The sequence below is a fragment of the Notolepis coatsorum genome (assembly GCF_963971535.1).
Source record: "Notolepis coatsorum genome assembly, chromosome: 1".
NCBI classification, from domain to species: Eukaryota; Metazoa; Chordata; class Actinopteri; order Aulopiformes; family Paralepididae; genus Notolepis; species Notolepis coatsorum.
Genome location: NC_140165.1, coordinates 141,057,101 through 141,071,067, shown reverse-complemented (window position 1 = coordinate 141,071,067; position 13,967 = coordinate 141,057,101).

The window sequence follows — 13,967 nt, the reverse complement described above, 5'->3', positions numbered from 1 at the left end:
TCCTCGACATGCCACCCATTGCCAACAGGTAAAGGGGCACACATTATAGATTTCAATGAATGTCTCATTATAGCTGGTTTGTTCATTTGCCCTTTTGCAGCGTTGGTACAATGCGCCACTTGTCGGGGGCATAGAGAGTTCTGGCAAAGCCGATGCCATGCAGAATGCTTTATATCTGGCATCATTCACAATCTTAGCTGATGGCTGGCCATACAGGTGGCACACATATTTGCTAAGACCATCAAAGGTAGACTGGTCTAGGGTAATTCACCTTTCCCCCTCCTCCCACACTGTGCAACATCCTGATGTGCAATATCCACAGTGCAATACCCACCCACTACCGTCTGACACTGTGATTGCTATTTGTGTATTGCTATTCTGTATTGTTGTTATTTTGTATATTGTACATGACTAACATTGTCTTATTGTATAGCATTTAATGTTTCTGTATAGGATTTTATGTTTCTCTTTTATTACTTGTGATTTTATTACTGCACCTTAGGTTTGAGTCCCAAATCTCGTTGTATGCAAATATAATGACAATAAAGTACAATCTAATCTAATCAGGGTCCCCCATTTTCAATTCATCATGACATTTATGACATACACGACATACAGATATACAAATATATATCATGACATTTATGACACAAATCAATCTCTAAACAATGTTTATATGTCTCCACATTCAATGGTATGATTCTGGCCTGGTAGGTTAAGCCACCGTTCGACTCAGTTTCTATATATCCCACCATGTCTGTGTAAAATCTTGTACACGTTCTTTCTGAACGGACGTGAGATGCATATAACATTGTTTAGAAACGTTTTTGCTAACTTTAGAAGGTGTTTTCTGTCCATTTTAGTCCGTACCGTTAGAGTGTGGATGTAATTTCTTTGTTGACACCGGATCGACCAATAGCAGCTATAGATACGTGACCAAACTCGCACCAATTGCGTCAAATAAAACTCTGCTGTGACAAAATATCCATTCGCGAGGAAAGATCTAGTCCCGACTTTCAAATTATGATTGCGCAAAATGGGCTATTTTGTTAATGGAGAACTTTTTGTTCCTAAATCTACACCAATATATCTTTCACCCAGAGTGAAAATTGTGTAATTCGCCGAGGTGGGAACGGGATGAAATGATACAGCCTTCACCATATGGCCTATATATAAATTCTCATTTAGTCTATGTTCTGTTGACACTAGAATGGTGGAGGAAATGTTGTCAGATATAAAAAAGGAAAAACCAGCAGGCCTGGATAACATGGATGGTAGACTACTGAAGGTTTCAGTAAAGCATGTAGCAGGTACAGTCACACATATTATAAATCAAAGCATCAAATATGGTATATGTCCAAAAGTCTGGAAGGAGGTGTAGTATAATTTGACTGTTAAATTATACATATTCTTAAAATAAGTATTACCTCCAAATTGGGAATTCAGGAGGAAGCCATTTAGAGAAAATCCTCCAGTGACCAAACAGCTAAATCAATATAGGAGACCAGCTGTCCCAGGTCACGCGAGCCAGGATGTCTCACAGAAACCAAATTTGTATACAGACACCTCAGTCAGCTTCAAAGCAACCCACAACAGAAGGAAAAGGGATATGATTCACCCCCGAAGACTCAAAACAATGATTCGGCCAATAACGGTGATAACATTCAAATAACATGTATATGTGATAAACAGCTGTATCAACAGTGTTGTGTGAGCAGCTAGGCTGCTCTTTGAAAATTACTTAAGATATAATCATGAAATAAAGCTTCTGGTTGAGGCTTCCGGTATGAGAGCGGAAGGGTAACACGCATGCGGTGGAGCTCCTGGTCAAAAGAGTGAAAAAACGGATAAAAAAGGACCCGAAAAGTGATTAAAAATGAAAATGCAAACGAGAAGGAAGGAGGAAAAAACAATTGTGAAGGAGAGAGAAATGGAGGACTCACGGGAAGAGGAGAGTTTGATGGAACAGAGCCCCCGAAACGAGACCGAGAATGGTCAGGCGGAGGAAGGAGGGGGATCGGCTGGGACAAGCACGGGAATGCCAGGATGGGCCGTGGTCATGCAGGCCGGGATATTGGAGACCATAACAGCGACGATAAAACTGAACACGGACACGATAAGGAACGATATAGGGAAGTTACGGGAGGAATTGAGGAAGGAACAGGAGGACTTCAGAGGTGAAATGAACACAGAACTCAAAAGGGTGGATGAGAAGATGGCGGAACAGGACAGAAACGTAACCGAGTTACAGACAAGAATGGCGCAAGCGGAGGAATGGAACACAGAGATACATGAGGTATTAACATGTGCGATTCAACAACAAGAACAGATGGAGACAAAGCTATCGGACATGGAGGGGAGGTCACGGAGAAATAACATCAGAATATGGGGATTGAATGAAGGAGTCGAAGGGGAATCGGTGACCCAATATGTGAAAAAGCTTATCAAGGAACAACTGGAGGAGACGGGACTGGAAAAAATGGAGATACAGAGGGCCCACAGGGCGTTGGCTCCGAGACCGAAACTGGACAGACCTCCGAGGGCGGTGATTATTAACTTTCTGAGATTTGAGATTAAGGAATTGATACTCAGAACCGCGTGGACCAAGAAGATAGAAATCGAGGGGAAAAGACTGTCGTTTGATCACGATTACTCGACAGCGGTAGCAATAACACGCAGGTCCTACGCGGGACTGAAGAGAATTCTGAAAGAAAACGGAATGAAATTCCAATCACCCATGACCTCGCTAAGGATTCACTGGAAGGAAGGGACGGTGACGTACGCGACGGCGCGGGAGGCGGCGGAGGAGATGAGGCGACGGGGGATGCAGATGGCGGAGGACGGAGAAGGAAGGGGACATGAGGGCCAGACGCTGAGCCTGCGGCAGAGATTGGAGAAAGCACGCAGATGGACCAGAGTAGGAGATCGAAACCCGGGAGAGGAGGGAGGAGAGAGGAGAAAGCCGAGGTGAGACGTGACAGACCGAAGGCGGAGACAGACGAGGAGGCCAGAGACGGAGAAGGAGGGGAGAGGAGGCGGGAGGAGACGAACGGATGAGTACACACACAAAAGATTGAAAAAACTATCCAAATAGAGACAAAATATAGAAACTGAAATAACATATACATAAACACACATTCCCAGGTAGAGGCAGGATATAGGAACGAACATAACGTATACATGGACACATAATACACATGCTGATGGAGGAAATAAATGGAAATATAATTAGGTAAAATAGACGGAACACAGAACATATTGAAACAAATACATAGACACACGCTGTGAATGGACATCACATAGAAAATAGAGGGGAGGAAAAGAAAGTAAAAGGGGTACACAGAAGACACCACACACGTGTTTGGGAGGAAGGAGGGACATTGGAACATATGAGCCACACTGAGAGGGACCTAGGAAATGGGGGTCTTTGATCAGAATGAAGGACAGAGCGCTTTTGACCAGGAGCTCGACAGCAATAAAAACAGTAAGAAGGCTGGACAAATATGACGAGCGGTTGGGGGTAAGGGTTTCAAACCCCCAAGCCGTCAGGAGGGGGCCTCTCGCTAGGAGAGCAATTACCCCTCACCCACCAGCAGGGGACAGGGGGGGACACAGGGACCCCTCGAACGCCTTGGGAGCACTTTATGTAAAGTTTATGTTTTTTATTTATGTTAATCATTATATGTATTCGGTGAAGAGAGCGGAGGCTACAACCGGAGGGGGGAATGACTGTGACATGGGGGGGACTGATAGACGAAAGAAGAAGAAAGATGACAAAGGTTAAAGGTATAAAAATGATGTCGTTAAACGTTAATGGAATGAATAATACGATAAAGAGGGGCAAAGATATGCGCGGGAGATTTTAATGTAGTACTGAATCACGACCTAGACACCACGAGTACTGGAAAAGGATGGACACAAATCAGTAGATATATGAATATTCAGATGACGGAAATGGGAATTATAGATGTTTGGAGGGGGATGCACGCCATGGACAGGGAATACACACATTACTCACACCCGCACGTGACATATGCGAGAATAGACTACTTTTTGATGACGACGGGGGACAGTTACAGGGTACGGGAGAGCAGAATAGGAGACATATCACAATCTGATAGGGAAGCTGAAGAAGCTAGAGGGGAGACACCAGATATCAAAAGAACAGGAAACGCTCAGAGAAATCAAAGAAGTAAAGGCCAGGATAAATAGGGAATTATTGACGGAAATAGAAAAGAAAGCGAGGTTCATGAAACAAACGTACTATGAAGGGGGACCAAAAGCGACCAGACTGTTGGCTAGGAGAATTAGGACGCAACAGAAGTTGAACACGATACACACAATAAGGGATACAAAGACTAATGAAATATTGAGAGACCCAGCTGAAATAGAGAGGACATTTAGAGAATACTATGAGAGACTATACACACAGCCAAAAGCAGCGGGAGAAGAGGAAATAGAAGCATATCTGGAGAAGCTAGAGTTACCATCGATCGGGAAAGAACAGAATGAAGAATTAAATAAAATAATTACGGAACGAGAACTGGAAGAGGCAATTAGTAGAGCTAAAAACAACAAATCTCCGGGGAGCGACGGATTCCCATCGGAATTCTACAAGACATTTAGAACGGAATTAGCACCCATGTTAGGGGCGGCGTTCAGACACACGATGGAAGAGGGCAAAATGCCCCCCTCGTGGAAGGAAGCCATAATCACCACGATACCGAAGGAAGGGAAGGATAGAGAATTATGTAGTAGTTTCAGACCTGTGTCCATACTCAACGTGGATTACAAGATGTATACATCGATAATATCAAAGAGATTTGAGACGTTTATGCCAGACATTATAGATGAAGATCAAACTGGATTTATTAAAGGGAGACAGACACAGGACAACGTGAGAAAGACATTACACATTGTAGAGGAGATACAAAAACAAGGTGGTAGCGCGGTACTGATTAGCCTAGATGCAGAAAAAGCATTCGACAGTGTGAGCTGGACATTTTTATATAAAACATTGATGAGGTTCGGACTGAACGGGAGGGCGATGAAGATGATCAAGGCGCTATATCAAGAACCGACAGCGAGGGTTAAGGTGAATGGCAGCCTGACGGATAGAATCAGATTAGAGAGGGCTACCAGACAGGGATGTTGTCTCTCACCAACGCTCTTCGCCGTTTTCATAGAACCACTGGCGCAACTGATCAGACAGACCGAGGACATCAAGGGAGTAAGGATAAAGGGAACGGAATATAAACTAGGCCTATTTGCGGACGACGTGATAGTATACATGAGACAACCAGACAAGAGCTTCCCGGCACTGATGGATCTACTGAAGGAATATGGCCACTACTCAGGATACAAACTAAACGTGACAAAGACACAGACCTTAGCATGGAACTATACCCCAACGACGGAAATTAGGGAACAGTACAGGATAAGATGGGACATGGACAAGATTAAATACTTAGGGGTGAACATCACGAGAGGGGTGGGGAAACTGTTTGAGGCGAACTATACACAGATAAATCAGAACATCAAGAGAGACTTAGAGAGATGGACAGTAATGCCCTTGGACTTCAATTCAAGAATAGAGGTCATTAAAATGAACATACTATCAAGGTTACTGTACCTGTTCCAGTCACTACCGATACAAATACCACAGAATCAATTCAGGGAGTGGGACAGACTGATATCGAGGTTCATATGGGCGGGGAGAAGACCACGGGTCAGATATAAAACACTACAACTACCAAAGGAAGAGGGAGGGATGGCAGTACCCAGCCTACAAGATTATTATTATGCAGCGCAACTGAGAGCAGTGACGTGCTGGTGTAACGACAAATATGAGGCAAGATGGAAAGACATTGAAAAAGAAGGGGAGGGATACAAGGTACAAGCTCTGGTGGGAGATAGGGAACTGTTCAAAGAAAAAGAGGGACTGTTAGATCCTATCACCAAATGCACCTTGACCATATGGAACAGAGTAGTAAAAACACACAAATTAGAGAAGCAGTCAGGGGTTCTGAGATGGATAGCACATGACAAGAGATTCAAACCAGGGAGGCTGGACCATGGATTCAGAAGGTGGGAGAGGGGGGGGGGCGACAGCGATATGCAAAATGATAGAGAAGGGGGAAAGGCAAGCACTACAAAAATTAAAGGAGAAATTTGGACTAGAAAACAAGGACCACTTCAGATATCTACAGATTAGAGATTACTATAATAAAGAAATAAGAGGGGACAAGGAAGAAGAACAGAATGGAATAATTAGGATGATAGTAAGGGCATACGAAGGAGGGAAAGGAAGGGTAATATCAGCACTGTACCGGGCTATAATGACCAGCAAGGGACACACGACCGATTATATAAGGGAGAAATGGGAGAGAGAACTAGAGATAGGAATAACAGGGAAGGAATGGGGGAACATATGCGAGGTGCAACATTCAACAACAGGATCGAGGATATGGAAAGAGTTTGGATGGAAAAACATAATCAGATTCTTTATAACCCCAGAGATGAAGGGAAAATATGCACCAACACAAAGAGCATGCTGGAGGATGCAGGGCCGCCTCAGGGGGTGTGCGAGCAGTGCGGTCGCACATGGCCTCGCGGGAAGGGGGGCCTCGCACAAAAAAATTAATATATATATATATCTTTTATTTATTATTTTTTTTATTTTATTTTTTTTTATTTTATTTTTTTGCGAGGCCCCCCTTCCCGCGAGGCCCTTTTCCATCACAGACCTAAAATCTAGTTTTGCTTATATGCTTATATATTTCACATTAGACACGTTTGTAGAATGTGTCTGACTTGTTCCTGGGTCTGCAGACATACTCACTATTGGAGCTCTGGGGCTCTGCAGCAGACATACTATTGGTTTCAACGAAGGGAGTGGTTACTTACATCATGTGTAGTACGCCGGCGTGCGTCAGCTGCGTTTGACTATTTCGCGCGTGCAGCTTTTGACTATTATGCTTAGTTATGCCAGCCAAGACGAAGAGGTCGGTCATTATCAGTCGGTCGGTCACCAAGGAACGTTGACGAAAGGCCTCTCGCTGGCGGGACAAATGGCCGGAGCCTTGTCATGGTGCAGTCGGGATATAGCCATGATGATGTCGGCTAGTAGCTAGCTTAGCTAAAGGCTAACTAGCGTTAGCTAACCTAGAGACAGCGCATGCAGCCAAGATGAAGAGGATGGTCGTTTGGCAGATGAACTTCGTCAACTCCACGCGGTTGTCTCCATCCTCTTGGACGTTTGGTGAGTTTTTAACCTATTCTATTAACTCTATTCTATTCCCGCCGTGGATATCTCTCTCTCTCTCTCTCTCTCTCTCTCTCTCTCTCTTTGGAGCCAAACTGGCCGACTAGCTGTTGTAGTACTACTAGTAGCTAACGGTGTGTGGCCTGGTGTCAGCACCTGTATGTAGCCGCATAGCTTGCTTCTGCGTTAGCTAATGGTTAGCGATAGCCTGGTTGAGCTAACTGTTAGCCAGTTAGCTGTTTAGCTACGACGTTAGCTGCCGGCTGCGCTCGGCTGGGAACGTTCGCTTGATGCTATCAGTTAGCCTAGAGACTAGTTAGCTGTTAGCTTGTGCTACGACCATTGACATTAGCCGTGAGAATAGCAGGGGGTTCTGGCACTCTGACTACGACATCATCTTTGACAGAAGATGTAGTCGGGCCTGCACCATGACAAGGCTCTGGCCATAGCTTATTTTTGTCCCGCCAGCGAGAGGCCTTTCGTCAACGTGGAGACCTGTGTTGCGGCCTTTCGCCCTGTGTTCCTTGGTGCAGGTAAGATTAATGAAAATGTCATGACATTACCCCACTCTTCCTTCCTTCCCCTCCCGAATGTTTTGTTAATAACGATGTTTTTTTCCAGGCAAAACATATGTTACTTCACAACATTTGGAGATACGACATGTGCTGTGTGTGAATTCATTGTCTTGGTCGTTTGTGTAGCTTGGGTAGCGTTGGGCCGTTGGCCAAAGCTGTGTGTGGCCTGGTGTCAGTAGCCTACCTGGCTAGCCTTTAGCTGATGTCGGCCATTGGCTCCTTGCTGCTTTGTTTTCTCTGGTATAGACCCTCTTCTCTTTGGATTTAAGTGTTGATCTTTGTCCTTTTGGATCTATGTATATTCATGTTGCCTTTGTGAAGTTATCTTTTCCTTCTGTTTTGTTCTTTCATTAAAAGTTGAATATCCGTTCGTCACCAACCCCGGAGCTGTGAGCTGGATTCGCCTGTTCGAATCCAGCTCACAGCTCCGGGGTTGTCACCAGCTTGGCTGGCCGTCTGCACTAATACAATTGGCTGTATTAGAGGGTGGGAGAAGCTGGCGGGGTGGGTCCGGGTCGTTGTAAACAGCGACTCCTACAGTTCGGTCGGGGCGCCTGCTAAGCGCGGATAGGACTTGAGGGGGATAGTGTGGTCCTCCCACACGCTACGCCCTCTCGATGAGAATCCGCGCTGCCAGGTGAAAAGAAGCGGTGATTGGCTGGACGTGTGTCGGAGGAAGCACGTGGTAGCCTCCACTCTCCCAGATGATCTGACTGTGGGGGGTAAGTGCGCAGCGACCAGGAAGGGACTGGGAATTGGCATACGACTAACATTGGGATGGGAGAAAATCGGAGGAAAATGGAGGGGGAAAAAGACAAAAAAAAAAAAAAAAAAAAAAATTTAATATCCTTTAGGGGGTCATCTTTGCTTATCTCTCTCATACATGCTCTCTCTCTAACACACACACACGACAAACACACATGCTCTCTCTCTCTCTCTTTCTAACACACACAGTCTGCCTATGGCGGCCTTTCTCGATGGCTAGGCTGTGCTCGCTAAGTCTGTACCTAGTCAAGGATCTTCAGTCACAGTGCTCAGGTATTCTGCCACTGTGTACTCTCTGTTTAGGGCCAAATAGCATTTCAATTTCTTTCCAATGTGTCTCTCTCTCTGTACACTGTATATTGACTGTAGAACGGGAGCTCTCTCTCGCTCTCTCTCTTGCTATATGTTGACTGTATCATGCCCAGCCTCGGGCAGCGCTATTATTTAAGAATATGTTGACTGTATGAAAAAATAAATAAAATAAAAATTATATATATATATTTTTTTTCCCTTTTGGGGGGGGGGGGGGGGGGGGGGGGGGGGCTCGCGTTTAAATCTCGCACAGGGCCTCGCATTTCTCCCAGGCGGCCCTGGGAGGATGTGTGGGAAGGAGGGGGCAAATCACACGCAACGCACATATTCTGGGGATGTCAGAAGCTGAAGTGATATTGGGAGGAGATAGGGGAGGCAATGATCAGAATATTAGGATACGGGTTACCACAAACAGGACTGGTGCTTTACTTAGGAGACCTGACACACGAGGGAATACAAGGGGGGGACAAATATTTAATAAAGATAATGCTGATAGCGGCCAGAAAAGCAATAACAAGACTGTGGTACAAAGAAGATCCACCGACAATAGCACAATGGGTAGGAATAGTGGAGGAGATACAGGATATGGAGAGGATAACACACATGCTGAGGTTACAGGAAGAGAAATTTGGAGAAAGATGGGGAAAGTGGGAGGATTACAAGGGGAACGAAAACGACATCACAGAGGAAGAACCAAATGCATCACAAGAGGGCGAAGGGTAAAGGAGGAAAGAGGTTCAATGAGGGTCTCTGAACCCATGTCACACACTTTTGACTTAGTTAGCATTTTCTGATTTTATTTTTTATTTTTTTGGGTATTACAATTGTATTATATTTTTTGTACTTTATTATTTATGTCTGTTTAACAATGTTGTATTATGGGTTCCATTTTTGTGTAAGTGTTGTTTGTCTATAAATGTTAATAAAAATGTAAGTTAAAAAAAAAAAAAAAAAAAAAAACACAAAACGAAAAAATTAATCTACATTAAAACATAGAGCCAATCTTGTCGACATAAACATGGTGCATTTGTCAGGTATTATATACTCATGTGCAACGTCGCTGTCTTAGGCAAGTGTGCCCCCCCTCCATTTATAGTGAGTGAAATTGCAGATATTTCCCCCATTTGCTAATATATTTTTCTCCTTTCTCTCCTAAACTAAAATATATCTTCTCATAGGCAGCTACCCTACCCAGTTCTCCACTCCACTCTCGGAATGACGGGCCTTCTGGTGCCTTCCAGCCTCTCATTATGATCGGTTTGCCTATCATAATACTAGTCTGAATCCAATCCGCTAGGGGCTTTGCGATATGGCTAAGACTGCAGGGATCCCCCAGGATATATAAACCAGAGCAGAAATCATACTCCTTCCCTGTGACCTCTGTGATGTAGTCATGTATGTTACTCCAGAAGTCTCTGATTTTCGGACATGACCAGAGTGCATGGACTAGGTCCCCCTCCCCTGTCTGGCATTTCCAGCAATCTGGGTTCTCTTTCAGGCCCAATCTATATATTTTAGAGGGGGTCCAATAAATGCGGTGGAAGATCTTGAATTGTATTAGCCTTGTTCTAATATCCCTGGACACATGTTTGGGGATCCCCGAGATTATATCCCATACACTTCTTTTTGAAGGATGAGTACAGAACCCTGGTGGAGAGCTCCGTAGGGAGGTGCGACAACAACCACCTCCAACTCAACATCAGCAAGACCAAGGAGCTGGTGGTGGACTACCACCAGAGCAAGAAGAGGCCCCCAACTCTTCTTGCTTGGGAGTACATATGGACAATAAACTGGACTGGTCGGACAACACTGAGGCTCTCTACAGAAAGGATCAGAGCAGGCTGTTCTTCCTGAGGGGTCCTTCAACATGTACAATAGGCTGCTGCAGTAATTTTACCAGTCTGTGATAACCAGCATTCTGTTTTGCCGTGGTATGCTGAGGAGGGGATAACATCAAGTCAAGAGATGCCAACAAACTGAACAAGCTGGTGAGGAAGGCCAGCTCTAGTGGGAGTCGGACTGTAGGTGGTTGTGGTAGCTATACTGGAGAACCCCTCCCATCCCCTCTATGAAGAGCAAGTTCAGCCATAGACTCATGTGTTGTGTTTGTGTTAATTACAACTCAATGAAATGATGAAAAAATAGCAATCCCTATTTCAACCCTTATCAAAATGTTTGTATCTACATCATTTCATTGAGCTGTAATTAACACAACATGAGGATTCAGTCCTCTGATATGTGTGAAAAAAATCTGCATCCAAAAGTGCCCCTTTAAGGAAGATTATGTGGTAGCAGTACATACATGAATATACTGTCAGAGTTTCAAACTGTAGTATGGCAATGATGTTAAAATATATATACATTTTTTTATCCACTTTTTCTCCTCATTTTTAAATTTTTCTCCCATCACAATTTCGTATTGCCAATTCTCCCCTCCCCTGTCTTGAACGTTGCTAGACTATGCCCCCCACTGGTCGGTTGTAGTGAGGATAGAAGCCTTGCATCACGTGTCCCCTCCGGTACACGAGGAGGCAGCCTGTCGCATCTTTTCACCAGACAGCGCGGACTCTCAGTGGCGAGGAGTAACGTGTGGGAGGCTCACGCTGCCCCCGATACTTCCTGTCTCTGCTGTGCAGGCGTCACCCAACCGACCTGTAGGAGTCGCTGTCCACAAAGTCCAATCCCCACCCATCGACTTCCACCCGCTGACTCTGCCAAATGAGCCAGTACGACGGCCGGCCCAAGTCGAAGGCAATGCTGAGACTGGGATTCGATACCGGAGTCTCTTGCATTGGTGACGAGCGCAATCTCCGCTACGCCACCCAGCCGCTATGTTAAAATATGTTTTGTTCTTTAACACCTTTTTACAGATGCTAAATCACTTTTGTCTTGTACTATTTAATGCTTTATAATATATAATAATAATAATGGAAACCTGCAGACCTTCTTTTTTTCTCGCATTTGACCAAAATCGCTCTATATCTATATCACTAACGGAAACTCACTCTATATCACTAACGGATTTTTTTTTATAAAATTTGGACATGTACTACACAAGACGTAAGGTTATGTATATAACCTAGTTATATGAGTAGGCCTACTGGCTAAGCGTCCCGCTCTTAAGCCTATCGAGATATACCTCATCTCATGTACCTATTGTACTCCATCAAAGAAAAAAACAAGTACACCTACACCTGCCGGGTCCCGCCCCTATGGAGGCGTAGCCTATAAGACAGTAGGCATGGTCACCAAACACTCTTCCTCGCCAAAAATCCCGTTTCCAGTAAAAGATCCCTCAAAAGGGAACTCAGGGCCGCTTAAGAGCGGGACGCTTAGCCAGTACTCATATAACTAGGTTATATACATAACCTTACGTTATATTATCGTACTTGGCCATCGCGTCCCGCTCTTAAGCCTATCGAGATATGGGTTAGAGCGGACGCGAGGCCCGACAGATGCACCCCCTGAGGACCCGTAAGCCCACATCAAGGGGTTTGGGGAGCCCCGTCACCCATCCTTCCTAATGAAGGGGGGGCGCAGTCAACTCCACTTGAGTGCGAGCAAGAGGGAACTAGAACCCCTTGAACACACAGCACAGGCGGAACCACGTGTGACCTAACACACTGTGGCCCATACCCACACACTCCTGCTACCCTACCAAAGGACGGGAAGCAGGAAAGGCCACAGACCCCAGAACCGCCTGGGAGACAGAACCCCCGGTCATGTCCATGAGGTAAAACCTTACAAAGGGGCCCGGGGAGGACCATGAAGCTGCAGCACAGATGTCCTCCACCGAGGCCCCACCCAGGAGAGCGGCAGAGGCAGCCACACCACAAGTGGAGTGCGCCCTGACGCCCCCAGGGGGATCCTGCCCAGCCAACGTGTAGCAGAGGCACAACCAATGGGACAGGCGCTGTTTCGACAGTGCCTTACCGGCACGAGAACCACCGTGACAGACAAAAAGCTGATCGGTGACCCTGAGGTCCTGAGTACGGCTGAGGTAAATTCCCAAAGCACGGACCGGACATGACAGGTGAAGGCCCGCATCTAACTCACTAGCGTGAGGAGGCGGATGAAAACGCCTGAAACACAATATCCCTGGAGCGGAAAAACTCCGGATATTTTTAGGCACGAAGGCAGGATTAGGCCGCAGAGTGACACCGCAATCGGAACGAAAGACAGGCACTCTGGTCGTACCGAGAGAGCACAAAGCACACCTACGCGTTCAGCGGAGGTGACGGCCAGCAAGAACGCGGTCTTGAACGACAGCTGTTCCAACGGCGCTTGCTCAAGAGGCTCAAACGGGGCCAAGGACAACCGACGAGGACCAATTGAAGATCCCAACTCGGAGCCAAAGAGCGTAGCACCGGCTTAACGCGTTGAGCGCCAAGCAGGAAACGCTTCACAAGAGGGTGGCTGAACAAGACATCCCCCTCAAATCCCTCATGATAGGAGGATATAGCTGCTGCATATACCCTCACCGTCGAAGCCGACAGTCTATCAAGGAGAGACTGGAGGTAACTAAGGACAGCATCCAGGGGGCAGGAGACTGGGAACATACGCCATCTGCCCGCGTAAATCGCGACAGCAGAGGGAGCATGCGCATTCCGGATGGTATCACCATCAGGATCAAGAACCTGCGCCCCTCAACCTACCCGTCCCAACAACTGACCTAACAGATGTATGGGGAAGAATCCCAGGCGGCACGGCATCGGTCCCAGACCTGCCTGGCTATGTCCGGACGTAATCCCCACCCGTCAGGATGAGGACCGCCCCGCGACAGTACACCTGTACCCACATTCACCCTGCCGGGGATGTGGGGAGCCCTCAGGCCGCGCAGATGGAGGACGCCCATAGCCAGCCGCCCGCCGCCTGGTGCAGACGGGGGGAGTGTACTCCTCCCTGTCTGTCGATATACAACACTGATGTCGTATTGTCCGTCCTGATCAACACCGTTTGAGGACCAGAAGGACCGCTTTCAATACCAACACATTGAACGTAGCGCAGACCGGGCAGCATGGTTTGCCAGCTGCCCCCTACTGCGTTGGCCC